General features: G+C 40.2%; 1 pseudogene across 1 annotated transcript in view; it reads right to left on the bottom strand.

Moving 5' to 3' along the window:
• Nucleotides 1–919: 919 nt before the first annotated feature.
• The window catches only part of LOC307196035 (elongation factor 1-alpha 1-like), a 42,032-nt pseudogene continuing 15,557 nt past the window's right edge, over nucleotides 920–27,394 (bottom strand). Inside the window, exon 2 of the transcript in view lies at nucleotides 920–2,329. The product of the transcript in view is annotated as an elongation factor 1-alpha 1-like (transcript). The remainder of the gene's footprint in view (nucleotides 2,330–27,394) is intronic.

The raw sequence follows: 27,394 nt of genomic DNA, 5'->3' as shown, positions 1-27,394 counted from the left end.
AGAATCTAATCATAGAGTTATAGGATCTGGTTTCTTTTAGGAAGTAGATCTTTGGCTACCATTTCAGTTTCTTCTGTGGATATTGGTTTATTCAATTTTTCTATGTCTTCTTGGGCCAGTCTAACAGACAAACAGTGAAGTTTACGAAACAGCTTGATGACATTTCACAAAGCAACACACAGGTCAAGAAATACAAAATTGCCAATATTCCAGAAACCCCAAAAGTGATTTCCCCTAATCACTACTCCTTTTCTTTTGAAAGATAATTATTACCTTAACTTCTGTGATAATTATTTCCTTGTTTCTCATTGTAGTTTTTCTCCTAAGCATGGAACCCTAAGCAGTATAGTTTGGTTTGACCTGTATTTAAACTTTATATAAATGGAATTATATAATATATATTCTTTTTTTTCTCATTAAACTTTTTTAATGGGTCTCAAATTCTGTGAGAGATTTTTTTTGTTTTTCTTTTTTTGCGGTACGCGGGCCTCTCACTGTTGTGGCCTCTCCCGTTGCGGAGCACAGGCTCCGGACGCGCAGGCTCAGCGGCCATGGCTCACGGGCCCAGCCGCTCCGCGGCATGTGGGATCTTCCCGGACCGGGGCACGAATCCGCGTCCCCTGCATCAGCAGGCAGACTCTCAACCACTGCGCCACCAGCGAAGCCCTCTGTGAGAGATTTTTGGTCAAGTTGTTTCCATTAAAAAGTACTGATTTTAAAAACTAATAACTTAAAACTGCCACAAACAAAACAAATGGTCCACAAAACATTCTCCTTTCCTTCTGAAGGTTTTACAATGCATTGTTATCATTAACCAGTCTTTTGCTATTAAACTTAAATGGCCAATTGAGACAAATAGTTCTGAGACCGTTCTTCCACCACTGATTAAGACTGGGGTGGCAGGTATTGAGGATAATATTCATTTAGCCTTCTGAGCTTTCTGCGTAGACTTGGTGACCTTGCCACCTCCAGCTGCCTTCTTGTCCACTGCTTTGATGACACCCACAGCAACCGCCTGTCTCATGTCATGAACAGCACAACAGCCCAGAGGAGGATAGCCAGAGAAGCTCTCAACACACATGGGTTTGCCAGGAACCATATCAACGATGGCAGCATCACCAGATTTCAAGAATTTGGGGCCATCTTCCCGCTTTTTCCCAGAATGGCGATCAATCTTCTCCTTCAGCTCAGCGAACTTGCAAGCAATGTGAGCTGTGTGACAATCCAGCCCACGTGCACATCCAGCACTGCTTTGGCCTGGATGGTTCAAGATAATCACCTGAACTGTGAAGACAGCTGCTTCCATTGGTGGGTCATTTTTGCTGTCACCAGCCACATTGTCATGACGACCATCTTTGACAGACACATTCTTGACATTGAAGCCCACATTGTCCCCAAGAAGGGCTTCACTCAAAGCTTCATGGTGCATTTCAACAGACTTCACTTCAGTTGTCACTTTGAGTGGAGCAAAGGTGACCACCATGCCATGTTTGAGAACACGAGTCTCCACTTGACCCACAGGGACAGTGCCAATACCACCAATTTTTTAGACGTCCTGGAGGGGCAAACACAAGGGTTTGTCAGTTGGGCGAGTTGGTGGCAGGATGCAATCCAGAGCTTCAAGCAGTGTGGTTCTACTGGCATTGCCATCTTTACGGGTGACTTTCCACCCCTTGAACCAAGGCATGTTAGCACTTGGCTCCAGCATGTTGGAATGGTTGAATGTTGACACGATTCCTGCCAGAAATTAGCACAAATGCTACTGTGTTGGGTTTGTAGCCAAGTTTTTTAATGTAGGTGCTGACTTCCTTAACAATTTCCTCCTATCTCTTCTGGCTGTAGGGTGGCTCAGTGGAATCCATTTTGTTAACTCCAACAATTAGTTGTTTCACACCCAGAATGTAGGCCAGAAGGGCATGCTCACGGGTCTGCCCATTCTTGGAAATACCTGCTTCAAATTCACCAACACCAGCAGCAACAATCAAGACATCACAGTCAGCCTGGCATGTGCCTGTAATCATGTTTTTGATGAAGTCTCTGTGTTCTGGGGCATCAATGATGGTCACATAGTACTTGCTGGTCTTGAATTTCCATAGGGAGATATCAATGCTGATACCACGCTCGCGTTCAGCTTTCAGTTTGTCCAAGACCCAGGCATACTTGAAGGAGCCCTTTCCCATCTCGGCAGCCTCCTTCTCAAACTTTTCAATGGTTCTCTTGTCTATCCCATCACATGTGTAGAGCAGATGGCCAGTAGTGGTAGACTTCCCCGAATCTATGTGTCCAATGACAACGATGTTGATGTGGGTCTTCTCCTTTCCCGTTTTTGCTTAGGTTTTGCTTAGGTTTTTAGGACACCCGTGTCCTGGTGGCAAACCCGTTGAGAAAAAAGCTAATATATATTCTTGTGGATCTGGCCTCTTCTACTCAACAATATGTTTTTAAGATTCACCCAGGGGCTTCCCTGGTGGCGCAGTGGTTGAGAGTCCGCCTGCCGATGCAGGGGACACGGGTTTGTGCCCCGGTCCGGGAAGATCCCACATGCCATGGAGCGGCTAGGCTCGTGAGCCGTGGCCGCTGAGCCTGCACGTCCAGAGCCTGTGCTCTGCAACGGGAGAGGCCACAACAGTGAGAGGCCCATGTACCCAAAAAAAAAAAAAGAACATGTACACATATTTTTGTTGGGTATATTCTTATAAATGGCATTGCTGGGTAAAAATTTATATGTACCTTCAACTTTATTAAATACTATAAAAAATTTTCCAAAGTGTTGTACCAATCTGTAGTCTTCTAGCACCATATAAGAGTATCTGCTGTCCACATCCTCACCAACACCTGGTAGTGCTGGTCTTTTAATTTTAGCCATTCTGGTGGGTATATAATGATGTCTGGTTATAGTTTTTATTTGCATTTCTCTAATTATTAGGGATGTTAAGTATCTTTTCATATGTTTATTTTCCATTGGATATCCTTTTTTTTCCCCAGAAGCATCTGTTCAAATCTTTTGCCCATTTTTCTTCTGGGTTGACTGTCATTTTCTTATTGGTTTATAGGATTTCTTTATGTATTTCATACATGAGCTCTTTGTAGGTTATAGGTTTGCAAATATTTTCTGCATATTCTGTATCCTTTAATAAATGGAAAGTATTTATACCAATGTTAAATTAATCTCAAATTTATCAGTCTTTTTCTTTATGATCAGTTCTTTTTGCCTCCTATTTTAAAAGTCTTTCCTTGCCTTTAATGAGGTTTTAAATTTTAATGTACTCAAATGATCTTTTTCTTTATGATTAGTGCTTATTAAAAATCTTTTCTTATCTTGAAGTCATGAAGCTCTTCTTCCTTTAGAAGCTTTATTTAGCCTTTTACATTTAAGTCTATGATACATCTAGATTGAACTTTTTAATGTACCGAGTTTTCCATTTTTAATATTTGGTTAAACAAAATACATCTTTTGTAAACAAACTCAGCACAAGGCCAACAAAAAGAAAAGCATGAAAAACAAAAAGCCCAGGGTTGTCCCTTACTGGGCATCAGGGTCAGGCTTGCCCCCTTCCTTAACGGAAGTGGGGCTTTTTGCCCTTGGGCATCAGCATGGGTCCCTGTTCCTAAGCACCAGAATTGGATATGAACAGAGAAACCAGCCCTGAAATGTTTAATTAAGCATCTTTGCATATCCCTTTGGCTCATGGACTGCAAGTGCATGGGGATGGAATGAATTTTCATGTATAGTATGAGGTAGGTGTCAAGTTTCTCCACATAATTTATTCAATGCTCCCAGCACCATTTATTGAAAAGATTGTCTTTTCTTTAATGCTTTGCAGTGTCTCTTTTGTCATAAATAAAATATCCACATAGGCATGGATCTTCTTATGGATTTATACTCTATTTCATTGGTCGGTATGTCCATCCTTGTGACACAATTATTTATAATACATGTAACGGACAGTAGAGTAAGTCCTCCCACTTTGTATTTCTTCAAGATTGTGTGGGTTATTCTAGGCCCTTTGCATTTCCATATTATCAAGTTTCAAAAAAGAATTTTGGCTAGATTTTGTTGGCTACCAATTTTTTTTAAAACCCTCTATTTGATCTTCTAAATAATCATTTGAATATTATTTCTTGGTTTCATGAGTTACACATCAGCAAACATATATAGTGTGGCTGCCTTAGGTAAAGTAATTGACCAGGTTCAAAAATATCTCTGATACGAGCTGAATCACTCATCTTGACAAAATATGTTGCCTTAGGAAACTGCCTTCTTATGAGAGTCATTCCTATAGAAGCACTTTAAATTCCTTCCTCTCAGTAAACCCAGTAGTAATTGTCCTCTCTTTCCAGTCTCCAGAGGATGACATAAATAGCTGTAGAACTAGAAAGGAAAATGAGTAAAAGGATACAAATCATTTACAGAGTAAGACTTTACAGGTGCAAAATGTAGCTACAAAATTCTTATTCAAAGTATGACAGTTCTCAGTCCAGAGACTTATTTGCTTGGGTTCTCAATTCTTTCCTCCATTTCCTCTTTTCACCCTTGTCTTTCTCTTCTTGCCTCCAATATTTTCTTCACCCCAAGGCTTTTCTCCTTAACTACCCCTATGGCTTGCCCTCCAGCTCTTTGTATCTGTGTATCGGCAGAAGCACAGAGGCTCTCTCTTCTAAATACTAAAGGCAGGCCTGACTTCTCAAGATTATCTTCCCAAGTCACTCAACAAATCTCAAGAGCTGTTGCATATTTGAGAGGACATACCTGGGAAGCAGTTCCCCAGAAAGCTACATGGCAGTCTTGCTAAGTACTTCACAGTTCTGAGTCCCATTTTAAACAGGAGTGAAAAACAGCCTGAAGTTCAAGGGCAGAGCTGGAATTACAGTTCAAAGCTTTTGGCTGGTCTGCTATGCTATTGACTAACCCACCTGGTTATTAATGGTATCACAAATCATGCCTCAGTCTAGGTGAGCTTGTAAAGGAAGCACCAACCACTGTGGTAACCATTTACCTCTTTATGAGATGCTTTTTTCTTGTTTAACTAAGGCTTACCGTATCAACCTTGAAAAGTTTGGAAAAGTATTGAGAATCTAAACACCAGCCATAATCTTACCAATTAGACAGTATTACCCTCATTGCTTTGGCATATACTTCCAGGCTTTCTTAATTCATAGCTGATATTATACATAATTTTATTTTCTGCCTAAAATTACATCAAAAGCAGGTTTCTATGTCTTTACATTTTTAATATTAATAAATGGCTGTAAAATATTCCTTTGAATCGTAAAGAAGTGAACAGTTTCCCTTTTATTAGATTGTAACTTATTTCCAATTTCATCACAATTGTAAATAACATTGATGTGAAAAACCTCATGAATGACTCTTTGTCTGTATTTTGGGTTATTTCCATAGGCAAAATATGTATCTGATAAAGAACTTGTATCCAGAATTTTTTATTTTTGGTCACGCCATGCAGCTTGTGGGATCTTACTTCCCCGACCAGGGATTGAACCCAGGCCCTGGCAGTGAAAGCGCCGAGTCCTAACCACTGGACCTCCAGGGAATTCCCTATCCAGAATATTTTTTTAAACTCTTACAAATCAATAATAAAGACCAAACAACCCATTTTTAAAAAACTGAAGTATGGTTGATGTACAATATTATATAATTACTGGTGTACAATATTCACACTTTTAAAAGGTTATATCCCATTTATAGTATTATAAAATATTGGCTATATTCCCCATGTTGCACAATATATACACTTATAGCTTATTTTATACCTAGTAGTTTGTACCTCTTAATCCCCTACCCCTAGATTGCCCCTTCCCCCTTCCCTCTCCCTAATGGTAGCCACTAATTCGTTCCCTATAACCGTGAGTCTGCTTCTTTTTTGTTATATTCACTAGTTTGTTGTTGTTGGGTTTTTTTTTTTTTTCCGGCACGCGGGCCTCTCACTGTTGTGGCCTCTCCCGTCGCGGAGCAACAGGCTCCGGATGCGCAGGCTCAGCGGCCATGGCTCACGGGCACAGCCGCTCCGTGGCATGTGGGATCTTCCCGGACCGGGGCACGAACCCGTGTCCCCTGCATCGGCAGGCGGACTCTCAACGACTGCGCCACTAGGGAAGCCCTGTTGTATTTTTTTTAAATAAACTTTATTTATTTATTTTATTTTGGGGGGCTGCATTGGGTCTTCATTGTTGCGCGTGGGCTTTCTCTAGTTGTGGCGACCGGGGGCTACTCTTCGTTGTGGTGCACAGGCTTCTCATTTGTGGTGGCTTCTCTTGTTGCAGTGCTCTAGGTGCATGGGCTTCAGTAACTATGGCTCCCGGGCTGTAGAGGGCAGGCTCAGTAGTTGTGGGGCATGGGCTTAGTTGCTCCGCAGCATGTGGAATCTTCCCGGACCAGGGATCGAACCCGTGTCCCCTGCATTGGCAGGCGGATTCTCAACCACTGCACCACCAGGGAAGTCCCTGTTGTACTTTTTAGATTCCACATATAAATGACATCATACAGTATTTGTCTTTCTCTGTCTCACTTATTTGAGTTAGCATAATACCCTCCAAGTCCATCCATGTTGCTACAAATGGCAAAATTTCATTCTTTTTATGACTGAGTAGTATTCCATTGTGTATGTATACCACATCTTTTTCATCCATTTAACTGTCGATGGATACTTAGGTTGCTTCCATATCTTGGCAATTGTAAATAATGCTGCTATGAACTTTGGGGTGCATGTATCTTTTCGAATTAGTGTTTTTGTTTCTTCAGATGTATACCCTTGGAATGGAATTGCTGGGTCATATGGTAGTTCTGTTTTTAGTTTCTTGAGAAACCTCCATACTGTTTTCCACACTGGCTGCACCAATTTACATTCCTACCAACGGTGTACAAGGGCTCCCTTTTCTCCACATACTTGCCAACATTTGTTACTTGTGTTCTTTTTTTTTAATTGAAATATAGTTGATTTACAGTGTCATGTTAGTTTCAGGTTTACAGCACAGTGATTCATATATATACTTTTTCAGATTCTTTTCACTTATAGGTTATTACAAATATAGAGTATAGTTCCCTGTGCTATACAGTAGGTCCTTGCTGGTTATGTATTTTATATATAGTAGTGTGTATATGTTAATCCCAAACTCCTAATTTATCCCTCCCCCTTTGGTAACCATAAGTTTGTTTTCTATGTCTGTGAGTCTCTTTCTATTTTGTAAATAAGTTCACTTATAGTTTATTTTAGATTCCATATGTAAGTGATATCATATGGTATCTGTCTTTCTCTGTCTGGCTTATTTCACTTAGTATGATAATCTCTAAGTCTATCCATGTTGCTGCAGATGGCATTATTTCATTCTTATTTTGGCTCAGTAATATTCCATTGTATACATATACCACATCTTCTTTATCCATCCCTCTGTCAATGGACATTTAGGTTGCTTCTGTGTCTTGGCTATTGTAAATAGTGCTGCAGTGAACACTGGGTGCATGTATCTTTTTGAATTATGGTTTTCTCTGGATATATGCCCAGGAGTGAGATTGCAGGATCATATGGCAGCTCTATTTTTAGTTTTTTAAGAAACCTCCATACTATTCTCCATATTGTCTACACCAAATTACTTTCCCACTAACAGTGTAGGAGGGCTCCTTTTTCTCCACACCCACTCCAGCATTTATTATTTATAGACTTTTTGGTGATGGTCATTCTGACTGGAGTGAGGTGATACCTCATTGTAGTTTTGATTTGCATTTCTCTAATTAGCAATGCTAAGCATTTTTTTCATGTGCCTGTTGGCCATCTGTATGTCTTCTTTGGAAAAATGTCTGTTTAGATCCTGTGCCCATTTTTTGTCTGAGTTGTTTGTTTTTTTGATATTGAGTTGTATGAGCTCTTTCTATATTTTGGAATTTAATCCCTTGTCAGTCATATCATTTGCAAGCATTTTCTCCCATTCTGTAGGTTGTCTTTTCTTTTTGTTTATGGTTTCCTTTGCTGTATTTATTTGCATTCTTTTTGATGATAGCCATTCTGACAGGCAAACAACCCAATTTTTAAATGGGAAAGAAAGTGGACAATTTACCAAAGAAGATATACTCAAGAGAAATAAGCACATGAAAATATACTTAACAACGTTAGTCATCTGGGAAACACAAATTAAAAGGACAATGAAGTAATACTACACATCTACTTGAATGGCTAAAATTTTTTTAACTGACAGTGCAAAGTGTTGACAATGATAAGGAGCAACTGGAATTCTCATATTTTGCTGATGGGAATGAAAATGATGCAGTCCCTTTGGAAAATAGTTTATCAGTGTTTTATAAAGTTAAATTACACTTACCATACAACTCAGCAATTGTCTTCCTAGAAATGAAATAAAATTCTACTCCCCCAAAAAAGGAAAATATATGTCCACACAAAGACCTATATGTGAATATTCATAGCACTTAATTCATAATAACCCAAAACAAAACAATGCAAATGTTCATCAACTGGTAAATGGGTAAACAAACAATTGTGATATATCTATACAATGCAATATTTCTCAGCAATAAAAATGAGTGAGTTATTGATACCTGCAACAATACAGATAAATCTCAAATGAAATATGCTATGAAGCCAGACACAAAAGACTACTATATGATTTCATTTATATGACATTCTAGAAAAGGCAAAACTATAGTGACAGAAAGAAACTTTTTGAGGTAGTGGAAATGTCTTGAGTGTTGTGATGGTTACATGACTGTACATTTGTTAAAACACATTAAATTTGTGTGCTTAAAATGAGTGAATTTTTCTTGTATGTAAATTACATCTCAATAAGCAGATTTTTAAAATAAGGAATGATTCTGAGTTGTTGTTGTTTTTCACTTGGGCAGCTGACCTGAAGTAGAACCCGAGAACACATGGGGAAATTCAGAAAGAGAAGTGGGACTTGAGGGATGCGGAGGATGGTATCAGGATAATGACTTCTGGTTTTGGACGTGTTAATGAGGTTGGGTTAATGAGGGCACAGAGAGAGAAAAGAGACATATAGAAATGAGAAGGAAAAAAAACTCATATGCAGTAAGAAGGAAAGCATAAAATTGAGAAAAGGAAAGATGATTATTGTACATAGGCTTTTCTGTGTTGCCTGTTCTTGTCTCAATTTAATTTCTTTTTTTCCCTCTTTATTCTCTTGGTGTTTCCTTTTCTCAGGGGTTCTTACACAACACGTGTGACCATTCTGTGCTTCCAAAGTCTCCCTCTAAACAGACCACACACACATCAACAATAACACAACCAAATGAGAACAATAGGTGGACAAAGTAAAGCAAAAAACTCCAAGAAGCTAAAGATGTTTAGCCCCTGCCCTAACGTGCCCTAACGTGCCCTAACGTGGTAGGGAGGGTTCACTGTTGGTCCTTCACATTCTACAGGGAGAAGCCACAGAAAAGTACCAGGTTATTTGCCTTGAGTTTAAACAGTGGAATAGGAAAAGAGCTTTAATAACTCCATTAGGACCTGGGCCAAGGACTTTTCCTATGGGTTTGTTGTGAATAATTAAAGGTTAATGATGGTATTTTTCTTTCAACCTGGCGGAGGCAACCACACCAGTCATGATCCTAATTGAATCCAACTGGGAAACTCCAAAAACTTTCAATAACAAATTTGCCATGGCTCTGGGCCTTTCATTCCGTATCCACGAAAGGCAATGAAGCTGTATTTTTATTTCCATCCTATAGTTGAGGAAATTAAAATTTAGGAAAGCAATGGAATCTACCCACTCCCTCATTAAAAAGGACCAAAGGACAGATGTTCAGGGCAGTTTGGCATTTTGTTTTTAGGAAAGGCAGACAAGAGCTTCTCGGGCTATTGAGGCCTGGGTTCTCCACGAGTTGTCAGGAGAGCGCTTAGATCCTATCCACCTTCTCTGGACCAGGTTTGTGGACTGCTATCACATTAGTAGCCATGGCTCAGAGAAGGACAGGGTAGGACTATTTGGGGTCATCGAGATCTTCTGAGAGAGCTGATGAACAAAGCGGCTTGGCTTCTGCCCCAAACACACATCAGGATGCTTCTCACTCCAACAACTTTACTCCACTTCATACAATATCACATGGCTAGAGAGTGTGCGAGCCAGGGGGTGAGCCCAAATTCTGTCTAACTGCAAAGGCTTGCTCTCAGCCTTCATACTCTGCTGCCTCCTATCCTTCTCGAAAATCTCCAGTATAGGTATTATTATAGGTAAAAAAGAAAAAGGAAGAAAAGAAGAAGGGAGAGAGGGAAGGGAGGGAGGGGGATGCCCTCTACTTCTGTTTCCATATGTTTTCATAAAGAACCTTCCAGTCTGCTTTTTAGAGGAGAGCACTATCTCCCACCCCTGTCACTCATTCTCCCCAAGGAAGGAGCCATTTGCCAGAATGGTATTAGGAGAAAGGTCACTCTTACATGCAGCAGCAAATGTTTAGTAATTGGCTTTGGGATGGGGGAAGAGCCCTGACTTGCAGCACAGGCCAGTTCCCATGGTGTAAACACCTCCACCATGGCTGATTTCAAGCTACTGAAGTAACATAAACCAGTTGGTAGGACGCTGGGCCTGCTCCAGGTCTGAGTTCAAAACCACAGCAGTTTTCTCCTTGGAGTTTCTGGGGCTTATTCACAATGCCCCCTGCTGACCATTTCTGGTTAACCTTGTGTCTTCTGGATCTCTGGTCAATTTGGTTCATGAAACTAATCCAGGGTCCTCTAGAGTGACACGGTGAAGTCAAATAATAGATGTGAAGATGCTTTGGAGAACTGAAAAAGGAAGTCTATATAAATGCAATGGATCATTATTGTAAAGCCAAGATTGAGGTAGACAGAAGTAAACGCTTCCCTTGTCTTCAAAACTTGCCTTCTCCTGTATACCTTTTCAGTAGCATATTATTTCAGTGGAAAGAAATCAATTGTAATGGACTGAATTGTTTTTCCCCAAAATTTGTATGTTGAAGTACTAACCCCCATTTCTTCATAATGTGACTGTATTTGGAGACAGGACCTTTAAAGTGGTAGTGAAGTAAAATGGGGTCATTAGGGTGGGCTCTGATTCAGTATGACTGGTATCCTTACAAGAAGAAGAAATTAAGATGTAGACACAAACAGAGGGAAGACCATGAGAAGACACAGAGAGAAGGCAGCCATCTACATGCTGAAGAGAAAGGCCTCAGGTGAAACCAATCTTGCTCATGTCTGGATCTCAGACTTTGAGCCTCCAGAACTGTAAGAAAAATTTCTATTGTTCAAGCCACCTAGTCTGTGGGTGTTGGGCTGCACCCCACAGGCCTGTAAGCCCTGTACTCGCCCAGCCTCAAAACTGAAGAAGAGCCTGGAGTTAATGGCTGAGACATCAATGGTTTAATGGATGGGGGAGCTTACACATATGAAGCAAGGTCCTGGAGCGACACCCCTGCGTCTGTGGCAGATGGCGGGCAGGACGTGGCGGCAGTCTTCGCTCCCAGGGGAAGAGGGAGATTACCAATTACAGGAGGAATTGACATCTGGTTCACTCACTGGTTGCCAGGGAAACCAGCAGAGTGGTGCACCCCTCACAACCCCTTTGACAAACTACCATAGTGGAGATAGTTCTGATTTAAAGATTAGAATAATCACTAGCTGGGGCCAGAGGCAAGTACATAGGCACTTACTGATTAGGCTCTATGATTAAGGGGGAAGGTCAGTCATGTAAGTAGGGTGTGGGTGAAGCAGGGACTGGTCAAGCAGGGGATGTACTGAGAGCAAGAGAACAGCCATCTTGGGTGGCCCAACCTTACAGTGGTAATTATTAAGGCAGCTCTAGCAAACTGATACATCAGTCTATGATATATTTGAGCCCAGCTATTATAACTAAGTTTTACTGTACCTAAAACAAGGCCCTGCCTCAGAAATTCATGACCTAGAAGGAAGAGATAGGCAAATACAATGAATTATTATGGGTGTTATTAATAATGCTACCTACTGTATGCCAGATACTTTACCTATGTTGTCTTTAATACTCACAAGAATCCTAAAATATTGTACAGATGAGAAAGTAAAGGCACAGAGAGGCTTAGAACTTGCTCAAGGTCATAGAGTTATTATCAAGACAATAATTGAATCTATGTTCATCTGACTCAAAGATCTGCTTTATCCCCCACTAGGCCCACTGTCTCTGCACAGAAGACAGTGGGAACATGAACGGAGCAGTAGGGAGGGTGAGAAGATGATCGTGGTAGACATTGGCGGTCTACTTTCTTTTCCTGGTAACAGCGCCTTCTCTTTTATTGGAGAATGGCTCCTCAACAAAGGGAGTACCCATCTTCCCTCCCCAGGTCCAGAGGGATGGTCCAAGGCCTGGCCAATCATAACTTTATCCCTCCATCCACAGGTTAATGACTGTGCATATGTCTGCAGCCATGCTAACCTTAGTTTTTCCCGTAATTTTTATAAGCTAAAACTAGGAGAAAGAAATTTTTGGTCTCCCCTGAGATGTCTAAACTGTGTATAAGCCTGGAGCACATTTTCCCCAAGCAAGAGAAAATGAGATAAACTCATAACAAGAAACCAAAGTTTGTGTGTGTGTGTGTGTGTGTGTGTGTAGACAGAGACAGAGACAGAGCTAACAGCACCATTCAAGTGTTTGGATCCAGCCATTCCTGAGGCTGACTCCAACCAGTCGTCACGTATATGAGTTAATACATCCCCCCTTTTAAACTGAAGTTTGTGGTGGGTTTCTGTCACTTAAAAGCAAGTTTTGAGAAATATAATATTGGTTAAAAAAGAAAATCTTCATAGATGAGGTAACCCAAGAAAGAAGAGACAAGAAAGACAAGAAGAGAAGAGAGACAGAGGCCGAGATGCATAATAACAGCTACATTTGGGGAACTGCAGACAGCTCAGTATGGCTAGAGCTGAGACATGTGGAGGGGTGGAGAGATAGACAAGGCCTTAGTGCCCTGCTGAGATAATTTGGTTTTTATATGAGGTCAACGTGGAGCCACCCTGGAGTTGTTGTTTTTTTTTTTTTTTTTTGAATTTTTGAACTTTATTTTATTTATTTATTTTTTATACAGCACGTTCTTATTAGTTATCTATTTTATACATATTAGTGTATATATGTCAATCCCAATCTCCCAATTCATCCCACCACATTCCCCCCTTGGTGTCCATATGTTTGTTCTCTACATCTGTGTCTCTATTTCTGCCTTGCAAACTGGTACATCTGTACAATTTTTTTAGATTCCACATATATGCGTTAATATGCAATATTTGTTTTTCTCTTTCTGACTTACTTCACTCTGTATGACAGTCTCTAGATCCATCCACATCTCTACAAATGACCCAATTTCATTCCTTTTTATGGCTGAGTAATATTCCATTGTATATATGTACCACATCTTCTTTATCCAAGACCTGTACTCAGAAAACTATAAGACACTGATGAGAGAAATCAAAGATGACACAAACAGTTGGAGAGATATACCATGTTCTTGGATTGGAAGAATCAATATTGTGCAAATGACTATACTACCCAAAGCAATCTGCAGCTTCAATGCAATCCCTATCAAATCACCAGTGGCATTTTTTACAGAACTAGAACAAAAATTCTTAAAATTTTTAAGGAGACACAAAAGACCACAAATAGCCAAAGCAATCTTGAGAAAGAAAAATGGAGCTGGAGGAATAAGACTCCCTGACTTCAGACTATACTACAAAGCTACAGTAATCAAGACAATATGGTACTGACACAAAAACAGAAATGTAGATCAATGGAACAGGATAGAAAGCCCAAAGATAAACCCACACACCTATGGTCAACTAATCTATGACAAAGGAGGTAAGGATATATAATGGAGAAAAGAAAGTCTCTTCAATAAGTTGTGCTGGGAAAACTGGACAGCTACATGTAAAAGAATGAAATTAAAACAATCCCTAACACCATACACAAAAATAAACTCAAAATGAATTAAAGACCTAAATGTAAGACCAGACACTATAAAACTCTTAAAGGAAAACATAGGAAGAACACTCTTTGACATAAATCACAGCAAGATCTTTTTTCATCCACCTCCTAGAGTAATGGAAATAAACACAAAAATAAACAAATGGGACCTAATGAAACGTAAAAGCTCTTGCACAACAAAGGAAACCACAACCAAGACCAAAAGACAACCCTCAGAATGGGAGAAAATATTTGCAAACAAATCAATGGACAAAGGATTAATCTCCAAAATATATAAACAGCTCATGCAGCTCAATATTAAAAAAACAAACAACCCAATCAAAAAATGGGCAGAAGACCTAAATACACATTTCTCCAAAGAAGACATACAGATGGCCAAGAAGCACATGAAAAGCTGCTCAACATCACTGATTATTAGAGAAATGCAAATCAAAACTACAATAAGGTATCACCTCACACCGGTTAGAATGGGCATCACCTGAAAATCTACAAACAACAAATGCTGGAGAGGGTGTGGAGAAAAGGGAACCCTCCTGCACTGTTGGTGGGAATGTAAATTGATGCAGCCACTATGGAGAAGAGTATGGAGGTTCCTTTAAAAACTAAAAATAGAATTACCATATGACCCAGCAGTCTCACTACTGGGCATATACCCAGAGAAAACCATAATTCAAAAAGACACATGCATCCCAATGTTCACTGCAGCACTATTTACAATAGCTAGGTCATGGAAGCAACCTAAAGGCCCACTCTGGAGTTTTCAGCAGTGGTATGCTGTGATCAAACTTGTTTCAGAAGGTCACTCGGGAGATAAACGTAAGAGAGAACACAGCAGTAAGCAGTTTCAACAGGAGGCTGCTCCAGGAATCCAGGAGAGAGGTCAGGATGGAAAATGACTCCCAAGTTCTTGGCTTTGCCATTGGCTGGAGGGAAGGGCAGGGACAAAAAGAATTGCATTTTCATCACTGCAAGGTTGAAGTATGTGCCAGACTTTGAAATGGAATTGTCCAGTATGTATATTAAAAGAGATGCCTGAGTTGGAAAATTTTTTAGAGTTCTGAGTCATCAACTCAGCTATTTACTACATGCTTACTACTGGTCAAGCACTGTGCTGAGAAGAATACAGTCAGATTTATGCTGCCCCAGGATTACACTCCAGCAAAGGCAAAACAGATAATAAACAGACAAAGAAATAGGTAAGTGCCTGGTAAACAATAAAGCATCATCGTGTGATAGAGATGACGTAGAGCAGGGGCTTCATTAGCTTAGGTGATTGGCTGCTAGGAAATGCAGAAGCCCCAAGGGTGGAGGAGGCTGCCACAAAATGAATGTTCCCAAATTCATGCAAATATGAACATGCCCGGTAAAAAATCCATCCATTTGGTAAAGTTGCCTTCTTTACCTGGCTATGCCCTCAAGGTTGGCCATGATGTGACAAGAGGCTTCAGCGCAGAAAACTGAGGTAGTGCTTGGGAAACTCCCATCAATTCCTCTTTGTTTATCCAGCGGCTTTCATCCCGCATTCCCAACACCCATCCTGGCATCTGCTCTGTAATTGGCAGGCCTGGCTCATTGGCACAATCAGGTGGTATCTGATCATTATCCCTGCATCATAAATAAGGGCAACAAAGGCCAAGGTTTACAGGGCATCAGACAAAATTATTTTGTGAGTCAAAGGATCTTATTTTGAGTTGAACCAGAAATACTTGCTGTCTGTTCCTTTGTTTTATAATTGTTTCCTCTTTGAACACAAGCATCTAAAAACTTGGTTTCTCTTCAAGGACCCTGAAGTCATGTTGCTTTATCCCACCTACTCCAGGTCTGCTACTCAAGCCAATCAGTGTTTCTCCCAGAACATTCTTTAAATTGAAGTGTTACTTAAAATTCAAAATACATTACAATTTGTTTCTTTTTTTAGGGGCTCTTGTATAATGGCACAAAATTCATGAAGTAGTTAAGGTGAATTCCTGTGTTTTTATCTTGCCTGAGCAGGGGTTTTGGTTTGGGTGGTTTCCTCAAAAGCTGGGAAGTTCAGGTCACCATCTGGGGGGCTGATTGTTTGGGGCTGTGTTGAAATGATGGTATTACCTTGGAAGCCTGGTCAGTGTAATAAACAATTTCTCTTTCTTGAGGAAATGTTTATGCAAACTAAAGAGGACTGCCATGAGATCATTTTGAATAATCTCATGGAGTTTATGCATAAGATAAAAATCAGGCAGCCTTAGGGACTTCTGGCTATGGCTGTGTGAAGAGGTTGGTGAATCTTCTTGGCAAAAACAAAACAAGTATAAAACTGGATTAAATTATTTAAAGAATAAAATAAAGTGTTAGGGCTCTGGAAATTGACCACAGGCAGAAAACAAATTAGGAAACATTTATTCTTGAAAAATTACTAGACCTTCAGATAGGAACAGTGGAAATCTATAGCTGTAATAGTTATCTACTGCTGTGTAACAAATTACTCCAAAATGTAGCTGCTTAAAACAACAAGCATTTATCATCTCACAGTTTCTGTGCATCGGGAATCCAGGAGTGGTATAGCTGGGTACCTCCGGTTCAAGGTCTCTCATGTGGCTGTAGTCAAGCTGTTGGTAGGGCTGCAGTCTTACCTGAAGACTCAACTAAGAGAGGATCTGCTTTCAAGCTTACTCAGGTGGCAGCTGGCTGGCTTCAGTTCCTTGCTGGTCATTGGCTGGAGGCCTTTCCTGACCACATGAAGTTCTCCATAGGGTTGCCTAACCTCATGGCACCTGGCTTACCCCAGAGAGAGTGATTTGAGAGAGGAAGAAAGGGAGAACCCAAGATGAAAGCTGCAGTCTTTTTTTTTTTTTCAAGATATAAATTTTACTAATTATTCAACTTTTCTAGAGAAATAAAATTCTGATCTGTGTTTAGAAACATCAAAGAATTTAACAATTTACCTCCTGGTTTAAGCAAAACACACTTGTAAACCAACATATGCAGCCTAGTTCGACTCAAGGGTAGCTTAGAAGGCATTTTTGCTAGTCAAAAGTCCCAAGCACTTTAATTCTGCCTCTGCACTGGTTACATCTCCAGAATGTCTTCCTAATTTTTTTTTTGAATTGAGATAAGATTCACATAACATAAAATTAACCCTTAACCATTTTATTTTGTTGTTGTTGTTAAAATATTTATTTATTTATTTAATGTACAGTTGATTTCCAATATTATTTTAGTTTCAGGTATACAACATAGCAATTCAATGTTTTTATAAATTATATTCTATTTAAAGTAAAAATATTTACTATATTCCTTGTGCTGTACAATATATCCTTGTATCTTATTTTTATACATAGTAGTATGTACCTCTTATTTCCCTACCCCATCTTGCCCCTCCTCCCATCACAGTCTGTTTTTATTATATTCATTGTTTGTTTAATTTTTAGATTCTACATGTAAGTGATAACATAGAGTATTGGTCTTTCTCTGATATTGAGCATCTTTTCATGTGCCTGTTGGCCATCTGTATGTCCTCTTTGGAAAAATGTCTCTTCAGGTCTTCTGCCCATTTTTTAATTGGGTTGTTTGCTTTTTGGATGTTGAGTTGTATGAGCTATTTATATATTTTGGATATATGACATATCATTTGCAAATATTTTTTCCCATTCAATAGATTGCCTTTTTATTTTGTTGATGGTTTCCTTTGTTGTGCAAAAGCTTTAAAGTTTAATCAGGTCCCATTTCTTTTTCTTTTTTTTTCATTTATTCCTTTTTGCTTTTGTTTCCTTTACCTTAGGAGACAGATCCAAAAAAAATATTGCTATGACATGTCAAAGAGTGTTCTGCCTATGTTTGCTTCTATGAGTTTTATGGTTTCAGGTATTACATTTAGGTCTTTAACCCATTTTGAGTTTACTTTGGTATATGGTGTGACAAAGTGTTCTAATTTCATTCTTTTACATGTAGCTGTCTTGTTTTTCCAGCACCACTTATTGAAGAGATTATCTTTTCCCCATTGTATATTTTTGCTTCCTTTGTTATAGATTAATTGACCATTTCTGTGTGGATTTATTTCTGGGCTCTTTATTCTGTTCCACCGACCAATGTGTCTGTTTTTGTGCCAGTACCATACTGTTTTGATTACTGTAGCTTTGTAGTATATTCTGAAGTCAGGGCATGTGATACCTCCAGTTTTGCTCTTTTATCTCAGATTTCTTTGGCTATTCAGGGTCTTTTGTGGTTCCATATAAATTTTAGGATTATTTGTTCTAGTTCTGTGAAAAATGTTATGGCTATTTTGATAGAGATTGCATTAAATCTGTAGGTTGCTTTGGGTATTATGGACATTTTAACAAGATCAATTTTGCCAATCCATGAACATGGAACTTCCTTCCATTTCCTTGTATCATCTTCAGTTTCTCTCATCAATGTTTTGTAGTTTTCAGAGGATAAGTGATTCACCTCTTTGGTTAAGTTTATTCCTAGGTATTTTATTCTCTTTGATGTGATTTTAAATGGGATTGTTTTCTTGCTTTCTCTTTCTGATAGTACATTATTAGTGTATAAAGAAACCAACAAATTTCTGTATATTAATTTTGTATCCTGAAATTTTCCTGAATTCATTTATTGGTTCTAATAGTTTTTTGGTGGAGACTTTAGGGTTTTCTATATATAATATTATGTCATCTGCAAACAGTGACAGTTTTATTTCTTCCCTTCCAATTTGGATGCAACACTTAACCATTTTAAAGTGTACAATTCAGTTGTATTCAACACATCTAGCCAAAAAAATTTTGAAAAGAATATGTTGGAAGACTTACATTACCTGATTTTAAGGCAGCTATTCTAAATCTACAATAATCATGACAATGCATAAGGATAAACATGTAGATCAATGGAACAGAATAGAGAGTGCACAAATAAACCCTCCTTTATGGTCAGTTTATCTTTGATAAATGTACCAAGGCAATTCAATGCAGAAAGGATATTCTTTTCAACAAGTAATGTTGATTGGATATCTATACACACACATACGCATGAAGGAGAAGAAGAAGAAGGAGGAGAAGGAGAAGGAGAAGGGGTGGAAGAAGAAGAAGAGGGAGAAGGAGAAAAAATAAGAAAAAGAAAGAAAAGGAGGAGTAGAAAGGGGAGGAGAATTAGAGTAAGAATTTAGACCCTTACCTCATACCATACACAAAAACCAACTTAAAATGGATCATAGACCTACAGGTAAGAACTAAAACTATAAAAAACATCTGGAAGAAAACATAAGAGAAAATATTTATGACCTTGGGTTAGGCACAGATTTCTTCAGACAGAAAAAGTATCTATGAAAGAGATAATTGATAAGTTGGACTTCAACAAAATTAAACACTTTTGCACTTCAAAAGACACCATCAAGAAAGTGAAAAGACAACCTACAGGAGAGAAAATATTTGCAATCATACATCTGATAAGAGTCTAGTATCCAGAATATATAAAGAATCCTTACAACTCAATAATAAAAAGACAAATAACCTAATTTTTAAATGGGCAAAAGATTTTAAAAAAACATTTTTCCAAAGAAGACAAAAAAATGGCCAATAAACTCAACATCATTACTCTTTAGGGAAATGCAAATCAAAACCACATGAGATACAACCACACACCCATTAGAATAGCTAGAATCAAAAAATGGAAAATGAAAAATGTTGGCTAGGATGTGGAGAAATTGGAACCCCTGTACATTGCTGTTATTACTATAAAATGTTGCATCTGCTGTGGAAAAAAATTTGGCACTTCTCAAAAAAGTTAGAGTTACAACATGGCTTTGTAATTCTGGGTATAGATCCAAGAGAATTGAAAACATATGTCCATGCAAAAACTTGCCCATAAGTGTTCATAGAAGCATTCACAATAGTCAAAAAGTGGAAACAACACAAATACTTATACTTTGAGGGGTGGATAAATAAAATGTGGCATACCCATACAATGGAGTATTATTCAGCCATAAAAAGGAATGAAGTAATAATACATGCTACAACCTTGAAAACATTATGCTAAATGAAAGAAGCCAGAAACAGAAGGCCACATATTATACCATTCCATTTATATGAAATGTCTAGAATGAGCAAATCCATGGAGACAGAATATAAATTAGTGGTTCAGTGGGTGGGAAGAGGTAGGAATGGGGGTGACTGCTAATGAGAACAGGGTTTCTTCTGAGGGATGATAGAAATGTTCTGGAATTGGATAGTGGGAGTGGTTGCACAACCTGTGACTATACTAAAATCCACTTCATTTTACACATTAAGAGGGTAAATTTTATGGTCTGTGAATTATATAGCAATAAAAATTCAAGTTTTTCACTTCAAAAGACGTCATTAAGAAAATGATTAAGGTATAGATTAGGACAAAATATTTTTAAATCATATATCTGATAAAGGACTTGTATCCAGAGCACAAAAAGAACTCTTACAACTTAATCAGACAAACAAATCTAATAAAAAAAAATAGGCAAAAGACTTGAGTAAACATTTCATCAAAGAAAATATTCAAGTGGATAATAATCACACTCAGAGATGCTCAACATCATTAATCATTAGGAAAATGCAAGTTAATACTACAGAGAATACACAACAGACTCACTAGAATGCCTATAAGCAAAAAGACAGAATATAACAAGTGTTGTTGAGGTTTTGGGGAAATTGGAACCCTCATACATTGCTGGTGAAAGTGTATAATGATAGTTACTTTGGAAAAGCTTAGCAGTTTCTTAAGCTAAATATACTTTACAACCTAGCAATTCCACTCCTACCTATGTATCCATGAGAAATGAAAATATATGTCTACACAAATACTTGCTCACAAGTATTCCAAATGGCATTATTCCTTTTTTTTTTTTAATGTATTTATTTATTGGCTGTGTTGGGTCTTCGTTGCTGCGCGTGGGCTTTCTCTAGTTGTGGCGAGCGGTGGCTACTCTTCGTTGCTGTGCGTGGGCTTCTCATTGCGGTGGCTTCCGTTGTTGCGGAGCACGGGCTCTAGGCGTGCCAGCTTCAGTAGTTGTGGCACATGGGCTGAGTAGTTGTGGTGCACGGGCTTGGTTGCTCTGCGGCATGTGGGATCTTCCCGGACCAGGGATCGAACCTGTGTCCCCTGCGTTGGGAGGTGGATTCTTAACCACTGCGCTACCAGAGAAGTCCTGGCATTATCCTTAAGAGCCCCAAATTGGAAAAAATCCAAATGTCCACCAACTAGTGAAGAGATAAATGGTTGTGGTATATCTATACAATGTAGTATTTATTAGCAATAAAAGGAACAAATTATTGGTGCATGCAAAGAAAAAAGGATGAACTTCAAAAATATTATGCTAAGGAAAGGAGACTATGTATTATATTATTCCATTTATATGAAATTTCTAGAAATGGCAGAGCCATAGAGAGAGAGCAGATCAGTGGTTGCCTGGGTTGAAGGCAAGAGTAGACAATGATTACGGACGGGCAGGAAGGGACTTTTTGTCACAATACGAGTGTTCTAAAACTGGATTGTGGTGAAGGTTGCACAACAGTATACATGTACTTAAAATCAATGAACTGTTGACAAGAAACAAAAACAAATGAAAAAACAAACAAAGAGGGACTTCCCTGGCCATCCAGTGGTTAGGACTCTGTGCTTCCACTGCAGGGGACACAAGGTGGATCCCTGGTTGGGGAACTAAGATCCCGCATGCCATGAAGTGTGGCCAAAACAGAAAAAGAAATGTACACAAGGAAGCTTTGGGATAAAGGTAATATTCTTTTTCTTGGCCTGGGTGGTTATTTGGATGGGTTCATTTAATGATAATTTGTGCCCTTATATATATTTCTCAAACTTACAGTTTATTCCCTTTATGGTATATATGTCATACTTTAATTTTTAAAGGTTTAAGACAAAAATTTAACAACTTAGACAATCTAAACAATTCACTGATGAAAAAAAAATCAGGGTGAAATTTAGTGTTCTGCTGATGTCTGTTGGGCCTAATCTTTGCTGTTAATATTTTTTTCTATAGGGTCCTAAGAGAAGAATAGAGGAGGGACAAAGATAATGGATTTGATCATGACTCTGAGTGTTGGCCAGTCCTAGAGAAAATTGGGAAGTAGGCTAGGTGCCTTTAAGGAACTCCCCTGCCCATGCTCTTTTCTTCTTTGGAATATCTTATTCCCTGTGGCCCCTCCCCACCAAAGGCTTGCCTCAACATCAGGTAGCCTGGGCCCTCATGATGCCCTGGAATGGTACCTCATCTGATTCACTCATCTCAGGTGATGCCTAAACTCTGAATTTGCCTGGACTTCTACAGTGTATGCCCTTGGGGATTGGATTTCTGTCAGGTGACAGGAAAGCTGAGAAACTTACACAGTTTATGTGATCCCTTCCCCCTCGGATGTTATCAAAGGAGTCTTCTCGGGAGAAAGCTGGAATTAAAAACAGCTGTTTTAATGGTGGAAAGTCTGGCTGGGAGATGTTCTCATGGGAACATAGGGCTGTGTGTCTAGCTGGGTCTGGCACATCTCAACAGTTTCTGCATTTCATTGCAGATGTTTGGTTTGGAATGTCCCTTGGCTCTTTGGCTTCTGGAGTCCTCTCTCACCATGGAACTCCTCTGTGGGAGGACAGAACTCATCAATCACATTCCCCAAATGTCAAGCTCCTGCTGTGTGACCCCAGGAGAACCTTGCTTTTCATCTACATAACAGAAGCAAGGACTCCACATTTGCTGGAAAAAAGCTTGAACTGTTGGGCAAAGGGCCTCCCTGATGGTTAGAATTCCCAAAGAAGGCTATTAATTGCAATATAAAGGTCACCCTCATCCTCTGGATGTTTGTCATTTCACCCTTCCTTCTTCTCTTTCCTACAGTCTCTTAAGAGATTCTTAGGGGATGTAATTCACTAACCATAAACAAAATTATATTTAACTTTCTCAGTTAGATGCTGTTTCAGCTATGTGAAGCCAGAACCCGAGATCCCTGGAAGAGGTCACTGAATCATTCAGGTTCAGACTTGTAGAATTACTTGTACTTTCCAGAACCTGCCACATTTTCCTTTAACTCTAATACTTTAGACCTGCTGCTCCCTTCCAAAATAACTAAACAAACTAGGGAGTATTTCCAGAGAATACAATTCTAATTAGAATTTGCTTCATATCCTCAAGGCTTGGCCCTGAGTGATAGGAGAAAGGGAAACTGGCAATACTAACTGTAATCTCTGCCTTTAAGGAGTTTTCCATCTTTTTGAGGATGGTACTAGTGTTGGTCACCTCTCTGCACCGCGTCAGACCCTCTCAAGCCCCGACTCCCTCTCCAGCAGTGCCCTGGTGACCACTTTCATTCAAGCTTCTCCAGTTGCACGTGTTCAAAGACTCATGGGTGAAAGAGTATAGAGCATGCATGGAAATCCACGGAAAATCCAGACTCAAGAAATCAAGGGTAGCTGAAACAAAGTGCATTCATGTGGAAAGGAGCAGAGGCAGTGATGGGAAGGGATGAGGCTGGAAGGCTTTGACAGGAGCCAGCTCTTGAAGGACTTTCCAATTATGCAAAAGAATGTCTCCTTATGCCAAGGAGCAGCCAAAGGAGGGTTCGAACAGGGGAGCGACTTGATCAGATGTATGTTTTTAGAAGCTTCCTCTTGTAATAGTGTGGAAAATTGCCCAGAGGAGGGCAGAGCTGGAGGCAGGAAGTTCAGCTGGCAATTACATGTTCTCAATCCTGGCTGCACATGAGAATCACCTGGGGACCCACAAAGAAACATGTAGAGGTGGAAACCACACATCATTTTTTTTTTCTTCCGATTCACCAGTAATTCTCATGTGCAACCAGGGTTGAGAGCCATGCCATTAGAGGTACTGGAAGATGTTCAGTACAGCTGGAGTATAGAGGGACATAGGGTAAGGCAGGAGAAACACGCAGGGAGTCCCTGTTCACTAGGCTAGTGATCAACCTGTTCTGTTTTCTCTGATTCACACTAATTTTGGCCCAACTGGTTTTTAAATTTGAATTAGTTGTGCAGAGGGTTTTAGGCCAGTGAAACCATCCTGTATGATACTATAATGGTGGATACATGTCATTATACATTTGTCCGAACCCATACAATGTAAAACACCAAGAGTGGACTCCTATGTAAACTATGCGCTTTGGGTGATTATGACCTGTCAATGTAGGTTCCTGGATTGTAACAAATACACCACTCTGGTGACTGATGTTGATAGTGGGGAAAGGCTATGCATGAGTGGGGACAGTAGGTATATGAGAAATCTCTGTACTTTCCTCTCAATTTTGTTGTGAACCTAAAACCGCTCTAAAAAATAGCCTATTAAAAGTGTGAATAATTGCCAATATTAAAAACTACACAAAATATCCAAATTTCTGCTTCTCTAAGAAAGTTGTAAGATCTGGCCACACTGGGTCTGCATGACTCCACAGCAACAAACCAAATACTGACTGTCCACTGTCAACACTCCCCAGGCCATCGCAGTCCCCACCACTTGCTATCAATTTCCACCACTGCAGCTAAGGCCAGTTGCTATTTCATCTTACACCCAGCCAGCTCACTCATTTAACTCAATTGCCTGGTCCTTATCGGGATTAGAGTTTGGAAGTCAAGAGCTAAACTCTACAGGGTGGGAGACTTGTTAAGGATTTTGTTTTTGACCTTGGAAGCAGTGTGAAGCCATTGAAAGGTTTCATACAGAGCAATAATATAATGAAATCTGTGATGTTAAATGATCAGCCTGGATTGTTTATATTCCAAGTACAGGAACTACTGTACGAGATAATGAAGACAAATCAAGACCCCTCAGCCTCCTGCAGCTCTCTTACATTCCTGTAATCAATTACATTCCTGTAATCAGTTTTTTAAGAATGGATACTTTTACCCAGTAATTTTTCAGAAATAATAGCAAAATAACAGGATGACAATAGAATTGAATTAGAAGGCAAAATATCTGGAAATTTTAAGTGACTTTGACTCTGATCCCCTTACCTTTGCTGCCCTCCTTTGTAAAGTGGAAATAATATCAGATTCTCCTACATGCCTCACAGGGTCATTGTGAAGATCAAATAAAATATATGATAGGAGGAGCTTCAAGATGGCAGAAGAGTAAGACAGAGAGATCACCTTCCTCTCCACAAATACATCAGAAATACATCTACATGTGGAACAGCTCCTATAGAACACCTACTGAACGCTGGCAGAAGACCTCAGACCTCCCAAAAGGCAAGAAACTCCCCACGTACCTGGGTAGGGCAAAAGAAAAAAGAATAAACAGAGACAAAGGAATAGGGACCTGCACCAGTAGGAGGGAGCTGTGAAGGAGGAAAGGTTTCCACACACTAGAAGCGCCTTCACGGGCGGAGACAGCGGGTGGCGGAGGGGGGAAGCTTCGGAGCCATGGAGGAGAGGGCAGCTACAGAGGTGCGGAGGGCAAAGCGGAGAGATTCCCGCACACAGGATCGGTGCCGACTAGCACTCACCAGCCCGAGAGGCGTGTCTGCTCCCCCGCCGGGGCAGGCGGGTCTGGGAGCTGAGGCTCGGGCTTCCGAGAGGACTGGGGTTGGCAGCGTGAACACAGCCTGAAGGGGCTAGTGCTCCACAGCTAGTTGGGAGTGAGTCCGGGAAAAAGTCTGGAGCTGCCGAAGAGGCAAGAGACTTTTTCTTGCCTCTTTGTTTCCTGGTGCGCGAGGAGAGGGGATTAAGAGCGCCGCTTAAAGGAGCTCCAGAGACGGGTGCGAGCCACGGCTAAAAGTGCGGGCCCCAGAGACGGGCATGAGACACTAAGGCTACTGCTGCCGCCACCAAGAGGCCTGTGTGCGAGCACAGGTCACTATCCACACTCCCCTTCTGGGGAGCCTGTGCAGCCCGCCACTGCTAGGGTCCCGTGATCCAGGGACAACTCCCCCGGGAGAACGCACGGCGCGCCTCAGGCTAGTGCAACGTCACGCCGGCTTCTGCCGCCGCAGGCCCGCCCCGCACTCCGTGTCCCTCCCTCCCCCCGACCTGAGTGAGCCAGAGCCCCCGGATCCGTTGCTCCTTTAACCCCATCCTGTCTGAGCGAAGAACAGACGCCCTCAGGCAACCTACACGCAGAGGCGGGGCCAAATCCAAAGCTGAACCCGGGAAGCTGTGCTAACAAAGAAGAGAAAGGGAAATTCCTCCCAACAGCCTCAGAAGCAGCGGATTTAATCTCCACAATCAACTTGATGTACCCTGCATCTGTGGAATACCTGAATAGACAACGAATCATCCCAAATTGAGGTGGTGGACTTTGGGAGCAAAGATATATTTTTTTCCCCTTTTTCTCTTTTTGTGAGTGTGTATGTGTATGCCTCTGTGTGTGATTTTGTCTGTATAGCTTTGCTTTTACCATTTGTCCTAGGGTTCTGTTCGTATGGTTTTTTTTTTTTACTTAAAATTTTTTTTTCTTAATAATATTTTTTATTTTAATAACTTTATTTTCTTTTATTTTACTTTATTTTATTTTATCTTCTTTCTTTCTATTTTTTCTCCCTTTTATTCTGAGCCGTGTGGATGAAAGGCTCTTGGTGCTCCAGCCAGGTGTCAGGGCTGTGCCTCTGAGGTGGGAGAGCCAACTTCAGGACACTGGTCCACAAGAGACCTCCCAGCTACACATAATATCAAACGGCAAAAATCTCCCAGAGATCTCCAGCTCAGAACCAAGACTCAGCTTCACTCAACGACCAGCAATCTACAGTGATGGACACCCTATGCCAAACAACTAGCAAGATAGGAACACAACCCCATCCATTAGCAGAGAGGCTGCCTAAAATCATAATAAGGCCACAGACACCCCAAAACACACCACCAGATGTGGACCTGCCCACCAGAAAGGCAAGATCCAGCCTCATCCACCAGAACACAGACAAAACACAGACAAAGAAGTACCCTCCACCAGGAAGCCTACACAACCCACTGAACCAACCTTAGCCACTGGGGACAGACACAAAAAACAACGGGAACTACGAACCTGCAGCCTGTGAAAAGGAGACACCAAACGCAGTAAGTTAAGCAAAATGAGAAGACAGAAAAACACACAGCACATGAAGGAGCAAGGTAAAAACCCACCAGACCTAAGAAATGAAGACGAAATAGGCATTCTACCTGAAAAAGAATTCATAATAATGAGAGTAAAGATGATCCAAAATCTTGGAAATAGAATAGAGAAAATGCACGAAACATTTAACAAGGACCTAGAAGAGCTAAAGAGCAAACAAACAATGATAAACAACACAATAAATGAAATTTAAAATTCTCTAGAAGGGATCAATAGCAGAATAACTGAGGCAGAAGAAAGAATAAGTGACCTGGAAGATAAAATAGTGGAAATAACTCCTGCAGAGCAGAATAAAGAAAAAAGAATGAAAAGAATTGAGGACAGTCTCAGAGACCTCTGGGACAAGATTAAATGCACCAATATTTGAATTATAGGGGTCCCAGAAGAAGAAGAGAA

The sequence above is a fragment of the Stenella coeruleoalba genome (genome assembly GCF_951394435.1).
Source record: "Stenella coeruleoalba genome assembly, chromosome: 13".
Lineage (NCBI taxonomy): Eukaryota > Metazoa > Chordata > Mammalia > Artiodactyla > Delphinidae > Stenella > Stenella coeruleoalba.
Note: the sequence above shows the minus strand (reverse complement) of the source record. Positions and strands in the feature narration are given on the sequence as shown.